Source organism: Cyanistes caeruleus, chromosome 10 (genome assembly GCF_971803275.1).
Source record: "Cyanistes caeruleus chromosome 10, bCyaCae1.hap1.1, whole genome shotgun sequence".
NCBI classification, from domain to species: Eukaryota; Metazoa; Chordata; class Aves; order Passeriformes; family Paridae; genus Cyanistes; species Cyanistes caeruleus.
The window spans coordinates 11,881,964-11,903,725 of record NC_141710.1 but is presented as its reverse complement, the minus strand read 5'-3'; positions in this window follow the sequence as shown (position 1 = coordinate 11,903,725).

The window sequence follows — 21,762 nt, the reverse complement described above, 5'->3', positions numbered from 1 at the left end:
GCTCGTGGATCCAGGATTCGGTGCTTCATACATGTGGCTTTAATCCACAGCATTGGCATGAGATGCTGCAGTGACCTCATGGCTGTCAAATGCCCACCATAACAGAGCTTCCCCCATCCCAAATTGGCCTGGCAACCTCTTTTTCTCATAACATCAGGGACAAAGAGCAGGGTGGCAGCTGAGTACCTCACACAGGAGAAACCTCCAGCTGGGGTTAACCTTTGCTATACAGTGGTCAGAGTCAATCATAGGGTGAAAAATGTTCACAGCAAAGCAGGGAATCTTATCCTTTGTGCTGTATAAAGGACTCTTGTCCAGTCATACATTTACTTACATACCTGTTATAAATCTTTCTGCATGTGTATTCATGAATGAAAAAAATGGCAAGGTTTGTATTCCACACAAATAAACATTAACTGTTTATATAACATAACTATATCATGACCCTCCTCCTACCCCCCCTGCCCCCCCAGTTCCCCCTCTACCTTTGAGAATAAAGTAATTTTATGCATTCTCTCCTATCCTGGGAATGAAAAAGTAAATGCTGTATTGCCCCAACTTAGGTAACCCTTAGGATAATTTTTTAAGCAGCAGGAAGCTAGGCTATCTGGCTGGGTAGATAATGATATCAGCTGCTTCCTTCCAAAACAACAGGTGCTTTGGCATAAAACTGTATATCATCATACTGAGATGATGACATCAGTTCATACTTCAGCTTAATTATAAACTACCTCCATTAATCCTCAAATAATTAAACATTTTGTGTATGGTGCAAGGTGAAATATAAAAGCAAAAGGTGCCTAGCTGTTCATCACAGGGTTAAAATGGCATTTTCTTAATCGTTTGTACTTGTGTCTGCCTATTTTAATGTAAACTTCAAGCTGATTTTAAGCACTTGTTTATATTCTAATGTTCCAGCTATGAAGTAGGTAAAAATAAATACTGCGAAAATTCAAAGGAAACGTGATGAAATAACAAAGATATATTGATTGGAGTCACATGGAATATATATGTGCATAAATATCATGCAGAAAAAAACAAAGATGTGAGGGATCAGGCTTTGCATGTACAAGAATAATTGGGAGATAAGTCATGGTTCATGGCCCAATAGCAGAATAAACATTGCAGCATTCTGTGTTTGCAGATTTTATGGAAGAGGATCTTAGACTCACATTCAGAGGCAGCACATCTAAATAAAACAAGCCCTGGATAAGCAAGCACCATTTATTGAAACAGATTGATTGAAATTTGTGAAAAAAGAAGCATTAATGAAAGCAATATTAACATAATTTAATTTATTTTTTAAATAATTCAGTTTAGACAGAATACAATCATTTGAAAACTATACATTCTTTCCTTGCATTTTCACAGTGTCTATGTACATGTTCATCATTGTTTCAAAACTCAACAACAGATTGCTCAATTTTTGATTTGATGTGAAAATTAGTAGACAGAATAGATTGAGAGCTGAATTTGTAGGCTAAAAGAGCAGAGGAGCACAGCAGATAAAAGATTATGTTCTTCTGCCTTTAAAATATAGCACTGACCTTCTTTAAAACAGATGCTACCTTCAGGAGCCAGATGTGTTTCCAAGCAAATTAGTTATAAGAAATACATCCAAGGGCATAGCCATTTAAGAATCAATAAATTATGCATTTGTCATTTGTTATTGTTGAGGCTTATGCTGACATCTTTGACATGAACAAAAGTCTCTGTCCACAGTAATAGCATTAACAATTTAACAGAGGTGTTTTTATACCAAAAGAGAAGTGGTTTGAAGAAATTACTGTTTATCACCATGTACATATACACACCTTAATTATTCATTGCATGTCCACTTACCAGCCTACTTCCTGTTATGTAAGTTGTGCTAGATTAAAAAGTTAGAGGTTGGGCACAAGTGCTGTGCTATTTCTACCCACTTCAACCTGAAACAAAGACAATGACACTAACAATTTGTTTATATCAAAACAACCAATTCAAAAATTTTGTTTATTGGTGGCACATTACAAAAAATTCCTACCAAGGAGAATTTTATTTTTCTAAAAGCAAAAGCCATGGTGGAATTTTTTTTTTTGTGGGTTTAGTTGAAACATTTGGATGACCATATGGAACTCTTAGTGGTGCCATGGGACCATGCAGCTATGAAATCTGATCACTATCTCCCTAGTGACAGCTGGAGCCTTTACACCATCAGAAAATTTTCAGACTTCTAATTTGTCATAACTACCTCCTGTGGAAAGAAAATATGTTATGTAGTTAGATATGAGAATCTGAGTCTACAGTACTACAAATATCGGCTTCTCTTCCTTTTAGCCTTTAAGCCTTAAATTAATTCCTTGCATCTTATGATTCATTGATGCAAGAAACAAAAAACACATAAAAAGAGTTAAAAAAAAAATAGGGTCATGTGAAATGGGGCTTACCTCTGCTGTATAGTTATAGTGAAGAATAACTTATTTTGAAAAACCTACTAATGTAACAAATGTTGATCCATGCATTTCAAAGTTTCATTATATTTAAGCCTTCTCTTCAGTTTTACTCTGTTTAGCAAATTAAAGGGTAGCTTTGCAATGGTTTCCATTTTTTTTTTTTTTTTAATTTTTAATATATGCTTTCTTTCATTGTCACATCAGGCCTGAAAGGAAACAAAATTCAGAGTCACTTTTATTAGAGGAACTCACAGGAGAAGGGGATGAGGTCTCCCTGCCCACTGCAATTACACACAGGAGAGAAAAAAGCTCTCAGCTGTCCCCAGAAAACAAATATCCTTTTGACACTCAGAAATATAGGTGTCCACCAGGCAGTCACTTTTGAAAATAATGGGAAATGCGCTCATCTATCTCTATCTATGGGGTAAATCCAGCAGAGCTGAGAACCATGTCCCCATGTTTGTTTGTTATATAGCCTTGGCTTGGTTTTTGGTCTCCCAGGGCACTGTTAGAAGTTTGTGAGTCATAGCTCAGTGACTGTGAGCAGGATAAAAATGTAAACATATGTTATCATTTGCTTTTCTGTGGTCATTCTGGTATCCTTGCTAGCCAGGCATCAAAAATGCCTCACTTTGGGCATGATTCTGCTGATTCATATTGTGGATACCATTGGTTCATCTTTGTGATGGATGTAGAGACCAAATTGAGTGCTGTATAGAGAAAAAGATGAGGGTTGTGTAATCTTATTGACAAGAAGATAACTGCTGGGTTAGAATCCTAATCCGAGTGTTGCTTATGACTCTTGAACTCTCAGCTCAATCAGTATTCACAAAGTTAATGAACAAAAATGACAGTAAGCTTCTAATAAAGGATCCAACAGTATCTTTCCCCTGAGTCTTATGAACATCAGTTTTTTCTATCACATCTAACTATTCTGGACAGTATAAAAGAAACCCAGGGGTAGTGATCTGAGACAGTTGAAGAAATCCTGAGATTATTTATGACTATTGATTACATTAGAAAGCAAAACTGAGGTAGATCCTAATTAATCCCAGACTAATTTTCTGTAAAGGAGAACTGGAAGAAGAGAGGCTGTACAGCCCATGTGACAGAAAAGAAAACACTGGATAAAAGGCACTTACTGTTCCAGTATGAATAGTACAAGACAGTGTTGGGAAGATATTTGCTTACATTACCAGAAATGATAAAAGACTTTCCATTAAAAAACGATGAGGAAAAACTGTGCATACCCTAGGAGAAAGGAAAGAAACGGCAGGGATAGCATCATGCTATGTAGCAACCTGCCACCAGCTTAGAAATGGACAATAATGACAAATGGACACAGGGGATAGAACCCCAAACACACTGTGAGGAGTTCTCTTGGGCAGATGCAGGGTGTGTTGTGTCTGCTGCTGACAGTTACCCAAGGTTTCTGCTTTCTCTACACATTGACAGTGTTTGTACTGTGTGGCATGCCAATAAAATATTTTGATTTGAAGCTGAGAGCTGTTTTTTTTCTTTCCTTAGGAAACAAACCATGATATGTAGATTGAAGGTTGATAGGAGGTTGTATGAAGCTCATATTTCATGACATCTTCTCCCCTCTCCATCCTGTTGTTGCAAAGCTTCCTTTTAGTACCAGGGCCATTCCCAGATGCCCAGGAGCCCTGATGCACATCATTCACACCATTTTTAAGGCATATGAAGTACCAAGAGAGGTTGGTAAAAGGAAGAAATTGTGTGGAACATGGACCTATACAGCTGAACATTTTTCATTCACAGAGCTGCAGCCATAGCCACACGTTTGGCAGATTAAATCAATGCATTATTAAAGTAGTCTTTGGTCCAAAATGAGCTTAACATGGGTTTGAAATATGGCTGCTCTGGTCTCCTGAAGTCCTGCCATGTTAATCACACAGACATTTTGCCTTAATTGGGTGGCTGGTGGCGGTGTTCTCTGCTTGTTCAGCCAGCCAGGATGTTGTGCAGCAGCACCTCCAGGGCTCAGGCCACAGGAAGATGCTCCAAGCAGAAATCCTGGGGTTTGCTTTTGACTGTGGTCTCAAATGACTCCCTTACTCCACTTGCCTGTGTGTGATGCATGAACTAGTGCCATGTGGATATCCACAAGAATGAGCATGCCCATACAAAACCAGCCTTGTGTCTTGCTCTTGGCTAGCACCATGGCCTCAGCCTTGGTCCTGAGTAGAGCTAAAATATTATTTCTTGCCAAATTATATGCTAATTTTTGGTTGCAGACAAAGATTAAATAAAGACTCATTTTATCACATTGAGTTCTTTCCTATTTTTAGTATGCTGGAGTTTTTTTCATCATCAACATTTTTGTTACCTTTTTTGATATGCTTCTTATATGTTTTTTTAATCTTAGCCTTATCCATCCCAAGAGCCAGATTTTAAAGTGCTGTCCCCCACAGAAAAGTTTGGTCAGTTTACTAAAGCTGAGGATTTGGTCTTTCTTTTACCCAAGACCATTTCAGAAGAACATGAAAAGCTACCGGACCCCAGTTTACCACTGTTTTCTCCAGCTACAGGCAAACCAAAGTTAAAATGAGACCCTGTTTAATTGTTAGAGCATGGGAAGCATCGCTGAAGAACCGTACTTTTACATCTGCTTTTAAGAAGTTTCCTTAATTCTAATTTGTATTATCTCAACATATTGTCTGTTATGTCATCTTTTATTTAAATGCCTATATAATTTCTGAAAACCAAAAAAGTGGACTGTTCCTTTTTCCTAATCATTATTCGGAGGGGAAACCACCCAGGTGACTATGAATATGCACTGTTCTTCATCTTAGAGCAATAAAAGGAGGTTGAATTTTGTGGTTACTGGAGAACTGAGGGCCTTGATCACAAGGAGCAAAAGATTTCTGGAGAAGCAGATAAAAATCTATGATGCCTATTCTGCCTATTTCTGGTGCACTCTGTGAGCTGAATGAAAACTGCTGTAACATTGTTTAATTAATGCTGGATTGCATGATGGCTGGCCTTAGCTCTCTAATTACTATTGGTAGTAGCTCTTCAAATTTTGATTAGTGGAGAGGTGAATCACTATCTTTGATGTGGTGAAGCAGCTTCTGCCACAAATTAAAAGCAGGTAGTGAGGCTATAGATTAATTGTGAGTATGTGGAGCAATTAGGACAGTCTTCTGTCTGAAGTTTGTCGCCTGTGGTAAAGGTCATAGAAATCAAACCTGAATCGTATCATTTTTGGACGAGATCTCTCCCTGTATAAATGCACTGTTTTGGGGGAAATCTGTAGTCATTCTAATTCAAAACATTCTAGATGTCATTTTCTTCCTTGCCAGAAGAAAGAGCAAGTACCAGAAAGCAATCTGCTGCTGGGGAGGGGCTGGGGAGGCTCCTCGGGCCACACAGGAACAGCAGCATCCATCTGGAGAGCACTTGCTGGGGTACTCTTTAGTTTTGACTAACTCTGTACTCTTGCAAATGTTTGGTAGGAAGCTGAGCAATGACTCCCAGAATCTGCACTCCTTGCAGCAGTTGCTGCAGGGCTGGGTGAGGTGGCCCCAGTCACCCTCCTGGTGCTGCAGGTGCCACCAGCACACTCTGCCTCTGCGAGGGGCCTGCAAAGATTTTGTCTTGCTTAGGTGTGAACCTGAACCAAAACATAAGAAATACTGTGCACTGGTGTGAGGTTTTAGGAGCTTTTCTTCAGTGAGTGTTCCTAATCAAGTCAGCGTCTGGGTTAGGGTACTGTGGCTCTCTTTTATTTTGAAGGTTTCTGTCTATGCTGTGTCACCATATACAGGATAAACAATCTGGAATAATAGGAAAAAAAGGCAGTTAAAAAGAAAATATATCATTGCCAATAATTTCTGTTCTTCTGATATGATTATGAATCAAAATAACCTGATTTCAAGAGATTGTAATGTATTCATTTTTATCCTCTACCATCTTGTTTCCTCTATATATACTGCTCTGTTTTCATCTGCTGTCAGAATTTAGTGTTTGGGCTTGAGTTTTTTTCTCTATTTATCTCATCCTCTCTTATCAATTCTAATTTACTCCTTTCTCTACATCCTTTGCTCCTATCCTGTGACTTACTGTCATTTCTTGCCCTGATTTGTTAGTGGGAGCATGAGAAAATAGTTTCTTCTGAAGCTGCTAAATATGTCTCTCATTTATTCAGCTGGTGGGAGAGAAAGAAGAAGGAATGAGGTTCAGCAAAGTAGCCTTTGTAACCACAAGATTGTTTGCACTTTACTGCTGAAACATGCTGAGACTTGAAACCTTTGTATGATTTTTATAAGTAGAGAGGCTGTAATTGAACATTCTTGCTAGACATTAAGAAAAAATAAAATATTAAAATATTTATTTTCTTCTTTTTTTATACACACAGCTTTTGAAATCATGTGAGTGGGTGCAATTATATAAATCTCTATGCAAATAATGAGGCCCCCATGAATAATTTTAAAGAGAGCAAAAGCAGCCTTTTGGGTATTAATTTCAAGGAAAAGCAGCCTGGTTGGAACTTTTTACTGGAGAGTTTCACTCATCTTCTGTCAAAACTGCATTCTTGATGTTCACTTCTGATGGGTGTATAAAGCTGAAATCCTAGATAAGTTTAAATAACACAAGATTTGGGCAAAAAATGAGACACCCCACTTCCGTGTTTCCAGCTTGTCTCTGCTTTTAATGAACAAAAAGTATAGGTAACCATTTCAGAAAAACAGGTATCCTCAAGTGCTTTTCCAAATAAAGCTATCTTCTTTAAATCAGAAGAAAGGAAATGATGTATTTTGGCATTGAGGTTCAAGCATTTTCTTTTGTAAATGAAAGTGAGAATTTCATAAACACAGCAACACCAACATAATCAGCACAGAGAGCTTTGAGTGCAACAAACTACCAGCACAAAAATAACTGGAAAGAAGACAAAACTGTGTGATAAGAGTTGTTGCCACCTCAGTGATCCTAGAAATGAAAAGGAATGAAAGCAGGTGAAAATAAATGAAAATGACAACATGAAGAAATGTATAGGATTGTATATTTATATATAAACTGTGTAGAAGACACATAGCAATAGGAAATGTGCTCTCAAATAAGTGAAAAGAAATAGCAGCTAGAAACTCTTATATTTGGATAGTTCAGCAAGGGCAGAACGACAAGGACCTGCACGTTACCAAGGGAAGAGGGACTGAAGTCTGTACACATAAAGACCCTTGTTTTCTATTGAAATAATGTTTGACAGAAGAAAGGCCAGTTATAACCATTAATCTGGTTCAATTTTACTACAATTTATAGCCCATGAGAACAAAATAAGTCTATTGAAGTACATGACAGCAGCAGTACATGAGTTCGTGCTTAAAAATATTATTCTCAGTGTTGGGACATCTGGGCAGCCAGATCTAATCGTATTTCTTTTCTCTGCCAGAACTAGAACATCTGACATTGGAGTTATTTGTTCAGATGTTTCTAAATAGATAGTGCCAGATAACTGACTAAAACCAAAATCTTTCCTTTTTTGACATTATTTGGATGTGTCTCCAGTTCTAAAAATCCTGTCATTGTTAAAGAAAAAAAAAAAAAAAAAGAGGCAGAAAGAAAAAGGCATGTTAAGTGTGAACAAGAGCCCCACAGGCTGATTTCCTGCTCCACTTTTGATGCCCTTTGTGTTGCCTGTGAGGTGCAAAGGAGCTGGTGTCTGTTTCCAGCTGCTTGGTGCAGGATCCTCCAGAGGTGGGGAGGTCTCAGACGGGATAAAGGGATGGAGCTGTGTCCTGTTTGCAGCCTCATCTTCACAAACCCTGCCAAACAGCACAGGCCATGCAGTGAGCAAGGCAGGCTGCTGCTGCCCAAAGCCCCCTGTCCCTGCCTGTGCAGTGTGCAGGGGCTGAAATGTGGAGGATCAGCAGCGTGTAAATGCAGCCTGTGCCCCGCTCTGTGTGAGCTGGGCTGGCCCATCAGCCCTGGTGGCACCTGTAGGCTGCCTGTGTGCTCTGCCTCTTCCTCCCAGGCACTTTCTGGGTCCAGACCATTTTCATCAGTCCGTTTGTCTTATCACACTTCATGTTTTCCTGAGAGAATTTAATGGAGTGTGGGAGTTGTCATAATAATCTCCCAGGTTCCACGTTTATTTTCCTTTGCTTGCAGGAGTGTTAAGGCCAACAGAGAGAAAACAGAACTTGATCTATTTAAATAATGCTTAGTATAGACGCATTTTGATGCACGCGGGGAGGAAAGAGTAAAAAGACAGGTGAAAACCAAGGAAAATGAAGCCTTGTGGAACACTGCCTGCTCTACAGCCTTGCCACATGATGATCATTAATAGATTTTACTGATACTTTATGGCCAGTTGTCTGATTTGTGGCATTCACCCTACTCTTAGAAGTTTATTGCCTTACCAGAGTGGCATACGGGCTTAGTGTGATTTTCTTCTTTGGTAACAGTACTGGAAGTAGTTTTTGATTTGTAGTATTACAGGGCAGACTGTTCTGAGAAATGTGAATTAGCTCTTTGAAAACATTTTACATTGTCATTCAAGGTGGATTGACAAATTTGGACCTGATTCTTTACAAATCTGAATAGTGACAAACTTTCAAAAGTTTCTTAGTAAGATACACTCATTTTTCAACCCATTCTAGTATTTATTCACATTCAAAATATCCATCTGTTTTGAAGAAAAATGTAAAGTAAAAATGAAATGCTTTTCTTTTTTGCAAAGCTCCATTACCCTAACTGTTTTTATCACTGGTGAGAATTTTTCACTCAGCTTCCTGCACTTTGGGTTGGACCAATGCCAGAGCCCACATCTATATGTAATATACTGTGAATGCAGAATAGCTTGCTAATTAATCAAGAATCAGTGAGGTTTTGTAGTCAGACTTCCTTCATGGAAAAGGAGTTGGTAGCAGAGGTGCCTCCTGAAGCTGGTTCAAAGGAGGCTTTTAGATGATGGAACCAGAGAGAAAGAGGCACCTTCATAGCTTTCATGTTGAACAGAAGGTCTTGTGATGTATGGAGCAGTGTGTGATGGTGATGTTCCCTGTGGCTTGTTTTCTGGTTACAGATTAATTTGCTTTATGTTCATCTGTCTGGCATGTGACAGTTAATTCATTTTCTCCTCAAACAGAGGCTAAAATTCTGCCACACGACCTAGGGTGAAATCCTGAACCAATGAAGTGAGAAGAGCCCTGCCCTTAACTTCAGTGAGATCAAGATTTAATCCTTATTCTTTACTTCTTTAGGGCCAAGCTTTCATCCAAATGATTCACGAATACAACCCCCTCAATTTCAATGGGATACAGAGTTAAAGTCAACTTAGAATTGACTCTGCCAAGAATTGTAGTCTGCACTCAATAGCAGCGATACAAAAATTATAGTCAGTTCACAGACATTTTCCAAAAGCCTATATTTAGTGCTTTAGTATGTAAATGTATTATTTAATGATATTTTCTCTTTTTGCAGGGGAAAAACAAGATAAAATTCATTTTACAAGTAGTATGTTGGAGTAAAAAACAGTGGAGGGAAGAGAGAAATATAAAAAGTGTGCTAAGTCAATTGATATTTTACAAGATGTTTTAATTTGGCCCAAGGATTTTAGACTACTTTAATCAGATCACAGCTGGGCCGTTTTCTATGAATAGCCTTTTTAGGTTAATTATTATAAAATCTCTCTAGTCTATTATAACTGAGGAGATAGCACATTCTGTAAGTGAAAGCAGTAGGCTGATAAGATACATTTTTTTTTTTGGCATTAAGTAACCATGCCTATCTTAATTACAATAAAAATCTTTCAGCTTAAGGCAGGTTGACTTAACTAACAAGCAATTAAAACAGGTGAAATTATCTTTGGGAGGTGACACTTGGCCACCTGACAAGTATAATGAGATCTTTCCATCCTTACAGCCATTTTCCAGAAACCTTGCAACACAGAATAGATGTAGTGACTGGATAAAGAAAAATGGCACTTTGTGGTTTTTTCTTTATATAGCACAAGATTATTAGATTTTTATTTTGAGGTGAAAGGGAGTAACTATAGGCAACTATAGGCAAAGGGAGTAACTATTGTTGTACTATAGGCAACAATATTGTGTTTTCACCTCCATTTACATCGTCAGTAGTGACCAGGAAGAATAACCATCTAACCTTTTAATGAAAATTTCAAGTAAGCCTACCAAAAAATTGAGACTTCTCTTACAATGACAAAACTTCATCATAAAGAACGCAGAGGTGATCTGAAACAGGTGTGGAGTACTCAGGGGGGAGGGGAATCCTAAGGAGCACGTTTCCTGAAATAAATGGGGAGATTTGAAGGAACATCAGGCCTAAGTTTGAAGGTGATGTGGCAGTGAAGATCTGGAGGTTTATGGGACAGTGAAGCTTCTTTTTTTGTGATCCTGTGTGAGCTTCTGGAGGGGGTCTGCACTCTCAGAAATGTACCTGACCGAGCAGAATGGCTCAGGGAGTTGGAGCAGCTGCTTTAAAGTTGTTAGCAAAGTTCAAATAAAGTGTAAAGCTCGGTGCTCGCAGCATTTGGTTAATAGTAGGCTATTCCAGCATTTCACAGATAAAGTATGTCTTGTTTAGGATTTCTAACACAAAGCAACACAGCATGAACCAGAGCAGGGAATACATTCCAGATGACTAAAAAAATGAAAAATAGCATGGTAAGCAAAGATGAGGCTATGACTAATCAAATTGGCTAGTGGAGACTATTATACTGCATCAAGTACTGAAATATTATGTACCAAAAGAAAGCTGGCAGGGCTGAATTAGTAAGGATGAGTCATTTATTAAAACTCTCAGGAAGAGGAGGTAAGGTAAAGGGACATAAGGTGAATGGAGCATAAAAATTTTTATGAAAATGCAATTAATCTTAACACTGAAATAGGACAGCAGAGCCTTCTGTTTTCAACTTCTGCTTTGCTACTGTGGATTGAGACACTTTATCCCATTTTCTTTCCTGAATAAGTAGGAGGAAAATGAATCCAGTCTCCCAAAACTTTAAAAGTGTCTTTAAAATCTTGAAGTACGAATAAGTGATATATGGTTCCCTTGCTATGTCTCTCTTATGATCTTGGACTTTACAAATATAACTTTTGAAGTGGGTACTAATCTTGCCATCATAACCTGGTGATTAATAAACTGAAGCCATGAAACTGACAATGCTAGAGCAGTGGTGACTCAACTAATTAAGTCCTCCAGTATTCCTCTTAATTATGATAATAACAGGTTCACAGTGAAAGACTAATAAGTGAAAAAGAAATTTGCATTAAGGTAAATATGAGAGTGAAACGTCAGGATGATGCCTTATGAGAGCCCCTGGCAGGCTGTGCAGATGGGAAGGTGGTGGTTCTGGTGCTCCCCTCTCCCCTGGCCTCTTCAGGCACAGTCCAAAGCAGCCCCTTCTAGAGCAGTGCTGAGGCTGGGCTCCTGGCACTGACTGAGGGGGCTACAGGTGGGACACTGGTGTGTTCTGAGAGCTGCTAGCTCAGCCACAGCTACCTTTAGCTGCTAGAATTTAGTCTTGGAAAACTTGTGGGGATTTGGGCTATTTTGTCTCCAAGACAGACTCTTGGCTATTGCTGCAAGTATTGCTGTGCATAATATTTCATGTTATTCTGACTAGTATCCTTGTAGAGAAGGAATTGAGACACTGATACCTGGTTGAGGTCTACTCTGTGTGGTAATACAACATCCCATCTTTTAAAAACAGGCAAGACTGAGTGCTTTTGAAGAGGGTAACCTGCATTGGACAGTGATGGATCATTCACTGGAACCCTTTTTTTCCCAATCCCTTTGAGGGCTTATTTTTATTCTTTAATTGAAGATGGTGAATGACACAAGTAGCACATACTTTTGATCTGCAGGTAAAGGGACTGGAGTTTTGAAGGAAACCAGTTTAAGCACTAGGATCCCACCCACACTGTAGGAGATTGTTTTTTGTTTCTTAGCTCATTATTAGTGTTTAAGGAAGCAAAAAATGAAAAGATTGAACTCCAGCCCTAGAGAGGAAGAGAGAATATACTACTTCATCCAATAGATTCTGTGCAACTCAATTAACAAGATAACAATATATTTCATCTGTCAGAAATGTTTATCTTCTCACTAATTAGCAAAGCAACACCACATTTTGAGAGGAATTGTAGCTCATGGAAAGGTTTGCATCCACAGATGCCCTGTGCAGATTGCATCACTGTGTCTGCTTGGGAGATGGGTTAAGTGTAGGACAAGGGAACACGGTAACATCGCTTTCCCCCCTCTTCCGCAGTCATTACCTCCCTTGCTGCAGTCTTTTGTTTCCAGTTGCTGGAAATTTGAAAGGATGGAGGGAACTGCTGCAGTAGGCCTTGCCCTTGCCCTCTTTGTTTCTGCTAGCCTTAATTAACCTCTCCCTAGGTTCACCAAATTTGTGATTAGAAATTTTTTTAAGTTGGGCTTATGCTCACTAAGCAGGTTTTCTCATAGCTCTACTTGAAACCCCATTATTACCATTATGAATGCTGCACTGTTTGTTCTAGAAACCCATCTTAGTAATTTATCCCATATCTCTATTTTCCCCTCATGGAAAATACAATTATTTTAATTCTTCTAATTGTTTTTCATTTCCTACACTCCAAATTTGTCTCTTTCCCCCAGGCATCTCTTCATCTTAGCTCATTGACTGGAAAGGCCTTTTTGGCTCTTTAGTTCCTTATCTCTATTCCAAATGGACTAATATTGTACAGTGTTCAATAAAAAAAAATAATTTAATTTGTTATTTCTTTCATCATGCAGTTGCAAAATTGGCAGGCTTTTAAGATGATTCTTTAGATTTGGGGGTGCTAAGTGCATCTCAAATTGAGATGTCAGTTTTAATGGAAAGTTATGTGGAACTTTGGGTAAGAATTTGAATAGTAACACAGGTATAAACCTGCCCCGTAGTTCAGCCCTGCACACCACTCCTTGCTTGTGCAGGAATAACTATCCTGTTGTTCCACAGCTCCCATGGAGAGTAATCAGAGCGTTATATTCTCACTTTCTTTATTCTTTTAGTTATTTTGCTTAATCTCATGTAATAGGCAATTAACTTGATTTGCCTTCAGAGCTGGGGAAAAGTATAAATAAACCTGGCAGAAGAGCGAAGTGGGAAGCACAGAGGCTGGAGTCACAGAGATGTCCTGTGTGAGCAACAGGAAATCAATTGCCATATGGCCAGTTAAAAATAGGGCCATCACACAGCCTTGTTGCCTTTGACAGGTCCAGGTTCTTTGCTCAAGGTTTCTGCCTGCAGGCTTTCTTACTTTTTTTCACCTCAGACAGTTTTTAGGCAAAGCAGGAAGAGGTTTTGTTGGGGGTTCTGGAACCAGCTGCTTCTGTTCTGCTGGGAGTGAGAGTGACCTGCTGGTGGGACAGGGCAGGAGAGGGCCATCACCTGACAAAAGGGATGGAGTTCTTAGGGTGGAGTCCTCCAGAAAGGCCATAGTTATTTAGAGATGTCATCTTTTTACTTCTAGAGATCCTTTCCCATTGGACATTTTTGCTCATGGTTGCCAAGCCAGGGTCGTAGTCTTCAGCTCTGTTTCTGTCTGAAAAAATGCAAGAGTTGCATTTGGGCAAGTGGTTTGGAGGGAAGTGGTGAGAGTCACACCATCACTCAGGCTTGGGGACCCAGAGACAGGGCTAATGCCAGTGTGCAAGGTGATATTCCCAGCCAGGAAACTCTGCTCCTGGCAGAAATTCCATGTGCTTTCCCTGGCACCACTGGTCCTTTTTCCACAGTGTAGTAATCCTGCTTAAGATGGACATGTTTTATGAGTGAAAGCAAAAGATGTGGTGAACACAAAGGTCAGAATTGATGATCTTTCGTCCGTAGAAATGCTCAGTGCTGTGAGGCAGCTGAGTGGGTGTTTTCAGGAGTGCAGCACAGATTGAGTTAACTGCATTGTCTCAGTCCTTTGGGTGTGGGATGTTGGGTTTGGCACCTGTCAGAACAGATAAGTGACCAGATTAATAGGCAGGACATGCTGGTGAGGTTCTAGGTCATGGAAAAATGTCAAGGTTTACTAAACTTTACAGTTTTTTTGTTCATATTCTTTACTTTCTACATAGTCCTGGTCTCTTTATTTTTCCTTTGGCTCACACGTGACTTTTGTTGATTAACTGTATATCTGGATGTCAGGGAAGCTTCCAAGTGCCCTCACACAAATGGTCACAGGGTTCTGCTTTCAGAGGTTACAGGCAAGCTCTGTCTTTTCTTTTGTTGAGTGTCTTGGAATGCAATCCCTGCTTGGAGACTTGAAATGGAATTACACCCACTATATCATCCAAATTTGTCATATATAAATATAGATGTTGAGATGATTAAACACATTAGCAATTTTCAGTGGTTCTTTAATTCCATCATTCATTATTTTTATTTGATGAACCACTTTCTTATGAAACTTATTAAAATGTTGGTATAAATCTATTCTGAATTCCCCTGATGACTATGTTTATACCAAATGATTATACCATTATGTTTATACATAATGATCTACTTTTGAGACTGCATTAGAAATGTGCACTGGCTTTTCAGTTTGTGAGAGGCTGTGTATGGCTCCCATAAGGAATAATGACTGAGATTTCCTTTCTACATTAGGGAGCTGCAGCCACTCAGGCATGGGCTGTACCTCTCTGCCAGCCCCATCCAGAGCTTAAAGACTCCCCTGGTGTCATTGTCAGCTGGGTGGGATGCTGCAGCAGTACCTGCAGGCAGCCCTGCCTTAAGCAGGTCAGAAGCAGCAGGATGAAAGGAGACACAGTGGGCAGGGTCTGTTGCTGAATTCTTGTCTGGTTCTGTGACCATTTCAGCACCTGTGTCACCAGGAGCCTGCAGCAGCTGGGCTCAGCTTCCTTTCCATACAGGCTCCTTCCAAGGCTGCCTGCACTGACCATAGAGAGAGCCTGGATAAGTGTTTGAAGTTCAACACCTAAGTAATTAGGCAATTCAGGTAAAACTGATTGAATCTCTTCCTGAGGGATTTTGCAGCCCACTTGACCATCAACAGTAAGGTTAGTTAGAGGTAGGAGCTCCACCCTGCCTTTGGGTTTATACATTTACCTTTAAAAACAAATTTATTTGTCTTCTCTTATACCTTTAGAGTCTCATGAAAGGCACTTGGCTTTCAGGTATTTGCTGAGTGATATAGTGAAGTGTGCAATTACATATGGGATTGATTTTAAATAACAAAAATTGTAATTGATATCAGTGGATAAGTGCTCCAGGTCCTTTATTTATAAATAAACCCTCATCTTTGAAAACAAACAAACAAACAGATGCCTAGAAGCTTCTGCTAAAATGGAAGACTATGGAAAGTATGTATTTTTCCCCCACAGCCTTCAGAGATTTACTGAGCTAGAAGCTTTATCTTTGTCTTTAATAGTATTTTACTAATTTTTCTTGATTTAATTTTGTCTTAATACCTTCCTAGAGACATAAAGACTTGTGGCACCTGCAGTGCCACATTGAATAAGGTAATTTGATCAATTTCCCAAATAAAGTATCCATAGCTATAACTTTGACAATCCTACTTTGAGAGAGTCTATCAGGAAACTGGTTTTGTTTAATTAACAAGATGGAAATGCCAGTCTAAGAGGAACTGTTATATTGCAAAGGTACAGTGCTGGTGGTATGATTATGATTTGTATGACTGAACTGGATGTTCTACAGTCAATGAGGCATCATTCACAACATTTCTAAAATTTACCGTGTGAAAATATGGGTTGTTTCAAATGTGTTTGGGTTTCACAACAAAAGTAACTTTTGATTTTTAACAAAATATTTTTAAATGTCTTTGTTAGAAGAATCATTTAGTAGTCTTGCAGAAAAGATACTGATCTTACAGATCATAGAGCTGGAAGAGTGATTTCTTTTCTTCTGCTATAGTGCCATCCTATCAGTCAAGCTGACAGCTCCTATAGCCTGGCTGACCACATATTTTAAAGAAAAAAGATGTTTCCTTGTAAATATTTTTTCTACTAATTTGCTGTATTGCTGCTGAAAAGTTACTGGTGAGTATCCAAAAAAATTTATTTTTGTGGTAATTAAGCAGTTTTTAATGCCCTGTGCTAATACTTTTTCTCACCCTCTTTTCCCCCTTTCCTTCTGGCCTTATGATGGACCAAACAAAAAGCCCCTAGTTGCAATGTCTGAGTTCTGTATAGAATTTCATGAGACTTCTTTTGGTTTTATTTTCTTTCCTTTCTCATGAGGAAGTGTAGGTGAGGAGGCAAATCTTTTGTAACATATACTGAAGGAAGTAAGCTAAATCAGTGCTAGCACCATTATATCAACATACAACTGAAAAACCCATGAAGGTCCTATTTTAATAATAGCTTTCTAAGGTCCATGTAATTAAAATGGAGCAAAAGCTCTCTGTTTTCTTGAGGCTAGAAACAGTGTATATGAATTAGGAAAAAGAAATGCCAATCAGACTTTTATTAAACCCTGTATTTTTTTGTCTTGTATTTTGTTTTATGTTGTCTTTCTAAACATGCCCACATAGGCATTCAAAAACACCCCTGAGCCTTGGGTTGTAATGGATTGAGTTAGGATTACTCAGTGAGTCTTATATAAAAATGTTCTTAAAATATCCACCTTGGAGAGAAAAAAAGAAAAAGCTCTCTCTCTCTCTCTCTCGGGAATACCCTCTCTAATTATTCATAATTAATAAATAAACAAAGAACTGTGTAGTTCTGCATCAAGTAGTTATTAAAAGACTCTTAGAACTAAAAAGACTTCCTGGTCAGAAAGCAGATATCCAGCTGTGCTTAAAGAATGTAGGACTGAATCCAGAAGAATTTCTACAGAGCTTTTTTTTGGTGTTTGTGTTCAAGACAGATCGTTTAGGACTGGAACATCACCTTTTAAGTGGTTTGAAACACGCAGAGTTTCACCTTAGTAATCCAAATTGGTCCTGAACTTTTCATGAGAAGCTCCTGATTTTAGGGCATCAGGTGGAAGATGTCCTGGTGTAGGCTTTGATTAATAGCAGTCCTTGTGGTATGGGGCAGAAGTGGCCAGGCTGGGGCTGTGGGTAGCAGTATAGGCTGGAGGAATTCACTGGGTATTTTTTCAGTTAGATTTTCAGAGAGGACTTGACAAAATGCAGACAAAGTTGGCCAGGGACCACAGGCCAAGGCGTGCAGAGTCCCTGCGTGGCTTGGCACTGTGGGACAAATGCAGCCTCCATGGGAGGCAGGAGAGCAAACCTATCTTTCCTTCTGTTGATGAGTTGCAATGCCAAGAAAAAGCTTTCTTCTTTACTTACTGTGGCTGGAAGTGTGTCACTGCAATACGTGGAAAATGGTCTCATGCTCTCCCTGCGAGGGGCTGCCTGCTCCTGGGGCATCCCTGCTGCAGCACAGCTCCGAGGTTACCCCTCTCTCTGGAGCTGGGGCTCACTCAGGCTGCCTGTCTTCCCACAGAGCCTCCAGGGAGCCCAAATTTTCTGAGTATTCTCATGATTTGCTGTAAATGTGCCCTGTTTTGTTTGCAGAACCCCTTCTCAGCTGTAATCGCCTCAGTGTTGCCAAACAACTGGAATAAGGGATTATTCAGACTCCTGTCCCTGCAGAATAATAACTGTTAGCTATTTGCTGCTGTACTGGACCTTCCAACCCCTACACAGCACGGTGGAGAACTAAGATTTTCTTTATTGATTCAGACACTACTGTTCTCTTTTTAGGATTGTTATATTGAACATTCCCTTGATATTCTTTGCTTTGTTATTACTCATTTCCACAAGAAATAAACCCTTGGGATTTCTGTAAAAATCGCCCATGCAACAGGCAAAAAAAGCCCTTCTAGACAATAAAAGACACAGGAACTATTTAGTGAAGCAACCACATTTTGGCCTGAAGATCTTGCTTCCTTTAGAATATCCTTTTCCTCTTTCACCTGGACTGTGCTCAAACCAGAGGATTGAACTCTGAAGTATGATTTTCAGTTCCAAGGTGCCAAGAAATGTTTGTCCCAGCACTGCGATGTTTCAGAGAACTTTAGGAGTGCCAAAAAAAGAATACAAAAAAACCCCAAACATGGCTTTATATATTCCCCCTTTCCAAGTACGCATTTAAGCAGAGTGAAGACTGATATACTTAAGACAGCCACCAGCAATTAAATAAAGCCTCCGTGTCAGAAAAAGGATAGGCATCCATTGAGTGCAAGGATTTGAATTTTTGTTCTAGGTAAAACAGAATTAGAACATGCTGGACAAGAATCAATAGTAAATGCAATTTTTTTTCCTGGAGGAGTACTGAGCAGTGTGTAATACTCCAGTCTGATACCTGTAAACAGTCATGATATGAAAAATATACATAAAAAGAGAATAATGGAAGAAGTCAGGGATGACATTTCAAGCATTGAAAAAAGATCTCTTTTAAAAGAGGTCTTTAACATATAGCTGCTGGAACTTTGTTTGAGAACAATGTAATTGCACATCCTAGACACACCTGTTGAGAGGAATTTATTGGTACTTACGGAAAGAGAAATGAGGAGATGAAGGTGTTGACCTCTCATTAAAATTTACTTACTAGTGTTTGCACCACCTGTTACTACAATGTTTAATCAGAACTTTTAGATTGGACTAGGAATTAGATTAGTACCAGATGTTTCCAGATTTTGCAGTTATTCCAGTCTTTAAATCAGGCCTTCTTTAGAAATCATTAAACAGCATGGCTCAGTACCTTCAACTCTGTAAAGTTCTGAGGAGAAAATTTACAAGTTACTGTCTCCTCATGCAATCAAAGAAGACAAATTGTCCAACAGATCAGAAGAATCTTCTTTTGAGCTTGCTATTTATATAGCAGAGTCCTCCTCAGGAAAGCAGTGACATGGTAGGATGATGAGTCTGAAAACTCAACAGAGGAAATGCATGTAAGCACAAAAGGTCAATTTAATAGTTTCAAAGAGAAAAACCTTGTCACAGATGGTGAAGAAATACTGACAAGATTTAAGAGTGTGGTTTAACCAAGCTGCATGTGTTAAAGTCTCTGAGAATCCAACTTGTTTAAGACAAGTGTACTTCCACAATCTGTCCTGCACAAGGGAGGTCCCTCTTCCCAGTCCTTAAATGGTCCCAGGATTACTGCTGAGAGCCCAAGTGCCTTCTCCTTGGGCATGCTTCCCTTCTCTGTGGGCAAGGCAGCGGGGACAGGCAGCATGGCTCTGGCACAGACACCCCTTGCTCGCCATCCTGAGCTGTTTTGACAGTGATTGTGAATCAAACACACTACACCAGCACAAACACAAAGTGGTACCCACCACTCCAGGTGCTAGATGGTGTTTGGAGATGCTTCAGAAAGGAGGAAAAAGAAAGAGGACAGAGGTTCCACAAGGACACTTCTGACAGTAAAGCGGAAGTGGTCTCTCTCCGAAAAGCAGCTAAAATGCAAGTGCATGGTGCATTTCAGTCAGCTCAGGATCCCTCACAATCCACAGCCCTCCCAACAAGGGAAAAACTGACTAAAAAAGGGGAAGGCAGAAGGAGGCAATGGCAAACACTGGTAACTCGCAGCCCTCGTGCTGCTGGCCCAGAGTTAATACCCCTCATCCCACCGCTGCTTTGAGGCACGAGAGCCAGAGTGGGCCCTGCAGTCCCTCATCCCTGAGAACAGTGTTTGGGCCAGTCTTTGATCCCAGCTTCCCAAAAGCCAGCTATTAATAATGAATAATTAGCAGCAGCTCCTGTGAGATGCAGGTGACTGCAGGCTGCAGGTTGTGTGACACAAAGTACAGGAGAGCTCACTCTCTGTTTTAGCAGGAGGCAATGCCTGTTGTTTTCTAATGCCTGTCACAGCCTGGCAGGCCTCACCTGTGGTGTGGCATGGTGTGGATTATGTTTAATAAGCTCTGCAGAATGAATTTTTCTTAAAACACCGAGAGGCACTTGGAAGATTATTTTCTTTCAAATTAAAGCACCTTCACATTGCAAGGAAAGCAAAAGAAATACTTGTACCTAAAATTCTTATGTTCCAGGTCTTGCTGCTTGTTCTTTATTTGGGCCACAGTATGTTGAAATAAGAAATACATGGTCATGGAAAAAGTTTTATTTTAACCATGAAAAACACTTTTTTATGACTTGCTCATGTGAAATATTTTCCTTCTCCTGCTGCTTTTAGTGTGGACTTGAATTTTCTTTTTTCCACAGAATAAGAACAATATAATACTGCAACCGTATCAAAATGTGTCAGGACTAAAAGATGAAGTAGTATATCTTCACAGTTTCCATTTTTAGGGAAGCTAGAGACAGAAATGTAGAAGGACTGAATAAATGTGCAAAACACAAGAATGATTATTTTCTCTTTTATGTTAAAACAAAAAGAAGCTACTTTGCTCATTACCGTGCAAAACTAAATGGGAATAGCTAGAAATGTGCTCTGGAGGTGAGCAAAGGGATTTATACTGTATTGGAAACTCCTTGTATCTTTATGTTTTACAAATGCTTCTGAAAATATCCTTATTTTGTCGTTGAAAAACAGAGCAGTATTTGAAAGACAAAGAATATGATTTCATATCTATCTATCTATCTATCTATCTATCTATCTATCTATCATTATTTATCCCCTTGGATTTTTCAGATACTGCCATACCTTTTCCTTGGTAAGGGTTGAAACAGAGATAATGTCACAGAAGGGTGTTATGCAACTTTGAAAAAATATGTTCTACCATGGCAATTTTTGTTTAGAACCTAAGTCAAAGCAGACTGAAGTTACCAGGAAAATTTCATGCTGTCAGTGAGCATGGATTCCTGATATTTAAAAGGGAGATTTCTGCTTGCATAAAGCAGATACAGATTCTTTAAACTGTAACTGAGCAGACTGTTCGCAACAAAGAATTAATTTGCTCTTGGATTCAGCATGCAGTATTGTCTAGGCAATTTGATGACTTGTATTTCTTCTGAATGCAGAATTTTGTATTTTTCTTGTGGATTAGCTCCTCTTACAGCTAAACAACATGTATACGAATGAAATTTTCTTTTACTTTGAGAAAAGTTTCTGCCTGAAAATATTTTTCTTTGATATGAATCAAATTAAAATATCAAAACTTTCTTCAGGAAAACTTTTCTGATTCACTAATGGAGGTGAACTGAAGAGACTCAACTCAAACTTATCAGGAAATTGTTCATCCCTCCCTATCCTTCAGCACCAAGCCTCTTGGTTCAGTTTGTTGATGGCACTGGTATTTAGAAGTCAGTAACAGAATTTTCCAGACACTAATCTTTGCCTTTACTATATTTATCTGAGCTATTCAATGACCCTTTTAAATTCAATTATGTTTGTTTTGTTAAACACAGACAGAGATGTTTCACTCTAAAAACTTATCTAG